General features: G+C 43.1%; 1 protein-coding gene across 3 annotated transcripts in view; it reads left to right on the plus strand.

Moving 5' to 3' along the window:
- Window positions 1–5,293, plus strand: part of PPARG (peroxisome proliferator activated receptor gamma) — a 208,123-nt gene that overhangs the window by 59,920 nt on the left and 142,910 nt on the right. For 2 of the 3 annotated variants that reach the window (XM_045289978.1, XM_045289980.1), the window contains exon 1: window positions 920–977. The exons of the other annotated variant lie outside the window; for it this stretch is intronic. The gene's annotated coding sequence lies outside the window, so the exon portion shown is untranslated. Of the gene's footprint in view, window positions 1–919; window positions 978–5,293 lie in introns of those variants that run through there. 3 annotated transcript variants of the gene reach the window in all.

The raw sequence follows: 5,293 nt of genomic DNA on the forward strand, positions 1-5,293 counted from the left end.
CCGGGGGCCCGGGAGGGCCAGGGGCACCGCGCCAGGGCTTCTCGGAGGAAGGGGTCCGGGGCAGAGAGGTCACAGGCAGAGGGGACGGGGGCTGACGGGTCACGGTGGCCAGGGCACTGACCGAGGGGTCGCGGGCCGAGAGGCTCCGGGTGAAGGTGGCGTGTGGAGAAGATGCCCCGCGTTGGGCACGAGGCTGGGGAGGGCGCCGGCGGCGGCAGCAGCAACAGCAGCAGCCACACACTGGACGCGGGCACTGGGACTGGGCACCGCGACACCAGCCAGTGCGCCCCAGGGTTCCGGACCGCCGCCTCCTAACGAGAGCGGGGCGTCTCCGTGGCCCCGGGCGTCAAGGGGCTGCTGAGGGGGACTTGGGGGCACAGCAGCTTGGAGGTGTGTGTGTGTGTGTGTGTGTGTGTGTGTGTGTGTCCAGCGACAGTGGACGCCTCCTGCTAACTCAGAACTCCGGTGGCGCTCAGCGTGTGCCGATCGCGGTGACAGCGAAGGGAGGGCGCATTTGGGGGTCCCCGCTGAGCCCGTGAGCGCCGTGCGGATCCTGAGTTGAGTTGAGGGGCTGGGGTTGGGGCTGGCGTCCTCCCCAGCGGAGGGAGCTGAAGAAGGCAGCCTTCCTGCACAACCTCCGGACCTTTGGGGGGATACCGCGTTTTCTATAGAGGAGGCAGGCGAATGCGCCCTGCGTCGCCGACTTCTCTTGGTAGCCCAGTGGCAACACTCGCGGGAAGCCCCATTAGCAGCGCTCCCTGGTCCCTCCGTGCTGGGGTGGAAAGTGGGTGTGTAGTCGTGGTGCTTTATGGCGCGGTATTTTGGGAGGAGCCAAAGGTAAGGGGGCAGAAACTGGGAGTAACTTCGCTGCTGCTGCTTTATATAAGGTCAGTAGTTAGGTGCCAAAGGGTCCCACACCTCTGCCTGTGATCAGGAGGCTGCCGTTCTCATTTCTCCTAGTAACTTCCATTGCTTGGGTGAGTTGACTCACTGCTACTTGCATTCTTTGGAACTGTGTTGGTGATACATCTAACATTCGCAGGACTATTTGTTTAATGTGACTTCAAGGTGCTCTTGTTTTACAATATGAATCTAACTCGGGTCTAAGGCTGTCGGTTGGAAAAATGGTGTCAATCGTTATTCCAAGAGAAATAAAGTTTAGACAGAATGGCTGCCAGGAAGAAACGAAAAGTTTTCTTCTTGAAGATGGGGGACAAAAAGTAATATGGACGTGCATGCATTGTTTGAAAGCCGGAACCGAACCGGAGTACAAAGATGGTAAATTGCATCTTGTTGGGCCCCATGACTGGCTGAACATTTTGAGAGGCATTAGTGCAGTGTCAATGGTTTTTACCACAAGAGACAAACTTTAACTGCAGTGATTAACAGAACAATTAATATCTAATTCAAGAAGGGCTTGGGCAGACCTAGTCTCCATTGTTCATTAGCTCCGCTTCTGCCTATTGATAGCAAGATGATCAATTGCTGATCGCCTATCTATAGCAAGATGATCAATTGCTGACCGAAAGCAGAACTGACTTGCTGGTGCTGATGACCTAGAAATCCCTTCTGTTGGCGTTGTGGACCAACTTGGTAGAACGTTGTGCAGAAAACACTCCTCATAGATGCTCCTCAGTGATCCCTTGGAGGGATAGCCCAAAAGATTCTGTGCACGTTCTAAAATAATGTTTGTCTTGTATACTTGCAATCAGATTCCGTCAAATACAGGTCCAGCTTTATTCATTTTTAATATAAAAAAACCTGAAACAAAATGGGTTAGCCAAAAAAGTGAAGTTTGTTAAAACTCATTCATTTTTGTCTTGTGTTCTTCATATGATTTTTCTCCTTTCTTTTAAGTTTTACCATATTTGATGCTTTACTTGCTAATACTTACATCTTAAAGGATCTTAGATTAAATTGGTGATCACATCGAAATCTTAGTAACTCACTGGAAGGGAAAAATAACCACTGGCGATGCTTCTATTTTTGAATCAAATGCCTTTTCAGATTTAAAGTGTTATTCTTTTCTAGAGTTTCTAATAATGGTTGTAAAAGTAATGCCATGAAAATTTTAATTGCTATTGATATCAGTAAGGCATAAAGTTTTAGAGAATTCTAGGCTAAAGGTTTGGGGGGTTCTCATTCTTGTAAATTAAAAAGATTTTCATTTCTTTTTTAAGTTAAAACTGGAATGCCCACTTGAATCATAATTTTTTTACTATACTTAGAATACTTTGAAAATATTTTTGCAATTGCTATTTTTTAATAGTTAAATACACAATTTTCTTGGAAGAAGCTGGATGCCTTAGTGTTCTACTTTGTATATATCAGGTCTACTTTTAAAAATTGCATATGACTTCTTTAAAAACTACATTATTACTTTTAAGATCCCTGTGACATTTAAAGTTTCTATAAGAAGAAAAAAATGTGACTTGGATTTTGACTTGGAAGTAAATTCATGATCACAGTTAATGCTCTTTTATTCGTATGTTAAATGCAGAAAAGCTTATGTATGTTTTCTCTCATCTATAATTCTCTGAAGAATGTTTGCTTTGAATCTTAATTTCAAGATAATCAATTATGTGTGACACGGCTGTGTTAAAGGGATGACTGAAAACTTATAAAAGTCTTAATGATACAAGCATTTCATTTCCTGTTCAAATTATATTTGAAATAACAGAAGGCTTTCATGAAGTAGAGAAATGATAAAATAATACTTACATATTTTATACCTCCTGTCCAATACTGTTACTTCTTTCACAAGAAGTTTGCCCAATGGATAGGACAGAAAACTTTGGTCATTCTAATTTGTTTGTTGAATTCATTGTTAAATATGCTTGGAAATATAATATCTCTCATGAGGTGTGGCAAATGTATTAGCAGAAGTTTTTGTTCTCATAAGATTCCACTAAATAAATATTAGTTGTACAGGAATTTTTTTTAAATGTTACTTAAGTTGCTAGTCTGTAAGTATAAACATTTGCCCCCTTTTAAAAATGGTTAAACTGAAATTCTGACTTGCTATTCTTATTTTTCTTGATAGATATTCACATAAAGATAGCTGGCCCCTAAAGCTATTCCTTATTTTCCCCATTAAGGCCTAAAAGCAACAAGAAATGCAACCATTTTAGTTGCTTACCTAGTAAGTTTGAAACAGATCAACTGACTCACAAAAGTTTAAGATCAGTAAATAATGATCTCACACACATAGGTGGAGTGTTGGAGGTCAAAATTGGAGGTCAAATCTTTTAAATAGACGATTACTTAAAATCTTCCTAGAGCAGTGGTTCTCAATCTTCCTAATGCTGCAACCCTTTAATATACAGTTCCTCGTGTTGTGCTGTCCCCGCCAACCATAAAATTATTTGCGTTGCTACTTCATAACTGTAATTTTGCTACTGTTATGAATCGGGCAATCCCTGTGAAAGGGTCCTTCAACCCCCAAAGGGGTCACGACCCACAGGTTGAGAACCGCTGTCCTCAAGTGTCTTATCGGCTCTCAAAATACAAAGCTAGATTTGGGGGACATATGTTTTAAAATTGTAATTTAATGAAGATGATGTATTTTGATTTTTATTTACCCAATTTACTTAAGTAGGTGGTTGGAAGGAAGTTAGCTCAAGTACAAGAGGCCATATTTGGGGGAAAACTTTTATTGATGTTAAGCCAAGAACTATCATTAATAGTACTTCTAGTATACATTAAATTATTTTAAAAACAAGTTTAGGCATGCATAATATTTCTCTTGAACTATAAATGCAAATCAGTATTTTAATAGAGTATGTAATTCACAATGTGAATGTTTATATTTTTCACAGTTTTGATTATTTTTGCTTCCCCGCTGTCTAGCTGGGACAAGTCTCTAACCCTCTATAGCTCATCATTTTCTCTCCAGTGAGATAGGAAAAGTGTTGCGATTATTTTTGGGGTTTTTTTTATTGTTGCTTTTTTAGTATGACTTTTAAGACTTTATCAGCTTGCATTATCTGAAATGACCTGAGCTAGGCCCGGATTTAATTTAGTTGCTATTTTCAAGTGAGCCGACATGGCTACCTACGTCATCGCTAATTCTTATAAATGTTCATAGTTCATCAGTGCATGAGTTTTGACATTATTAAGACCCAAAGAGAGATAGCATTTGCTGTGTCCTATGGAGCTCCCTCCGATCTCAGAGAAAGACAGAAGTCATTGCTCGTAAATAGAAAGAGTGTCCCCAGGCCAGCAGAGGCTGGAGAGACACACCATCTCCCACTCTCTTAGGCTTTCTTAGGGAGCTCCGATGGTGTGGTGCATTACCCGTCGGGCTGGTAATTAGAAGGTCAGCAGTTCTACTTCACCAGCCATTCCAAGAGAGAGAGGCTTTCTATCCTTATAACAAGTTACTCTCAGAAACTACCCGGGGCAGTTGTGTCCAGCCCTGTGGGGTCCCTGTGAGTCAGCACGGACTGGATGAGAAGACAGTTTGGAGTTGCAGGCTTCCTTGGGGTGATTTCACGTTCCTTAGCGCGTGCCTTTCTCATCCTGAAAATCAGCGTGGGACAGCACACAGTGGGTTTTCTTTCTCTGCTGTCATTTCTCAGCTCGAAAAGAAAGAAATGAACTCATGGGTCTCGCAATGTGCATCCATGAGAAAAGAGATTTTAAACGTTCCAGTTAGGGTTTTAACGAAATCATATAATGGTTTGACTCAGTCATGGTTTTGATTCAGTGCTTGCTTAGAAAACGTATTTCGTCCACTTCAGGGCATTTAGAAAAGAAACCCATTGCTAGTTTTAACCAATTTAGGATTAGAAATAAACCAACAAAGCCCAACCCCTTTCATGTGTGGACTCATCCGGGGCAAATGATCTGATGTGACTAGCGCCGATTGAGACACCCTCTCTGACCTTCTAAGGGGAGCTCTGATTTGCAGACACCTGGCCTAAGCAGGCCTTCACTGTCTGCGGCAGATAAGGCGGAGCAGTGGGGAAATACCCTGCGTAGGAGTGTAGCCAATCTTTTCATCCTCAACTCCCACAGTGGCAGGTTTGTAGAGTTCGTTACTGTGCGGAGTCCTGAAATAGACTGTTGTTGATTGCTGTGAATTTGCCCCGATCCTCAGGGACATCACAGAATTGGAGACTAGCTTTAAGTTCTGCAATTGCCCCTGAGCCCTGTTGATCTTCCTGGCCCTCGAACTGACCTCAAGAAAGAAGCTAAGAAAGTGAGTGGGAAGAAGTTCTGTTTTATCCCCTCCAGGGGATGCGTTTCCTCATACAGTGGGGTTGGCGGGCAGCAGGAGTGCAGTGTGGCG

This window comes from Echinops telfairi, unplaced genomic scaffold (assembly GCF_000313985.2).
Source record: "Echinops telfairi isolate 266 unplaced genomic scaffold, ASM31398v2 ScPeMD7_31;HRSCAF=116, whole genome shotgun sequence".
NCBI classification, from domain to species: Eukaryota; Metazoa; Chordata; class Mammalia; order Afrosoricida; family Tenrecidae; genus Echinops; species Echinops telfairi.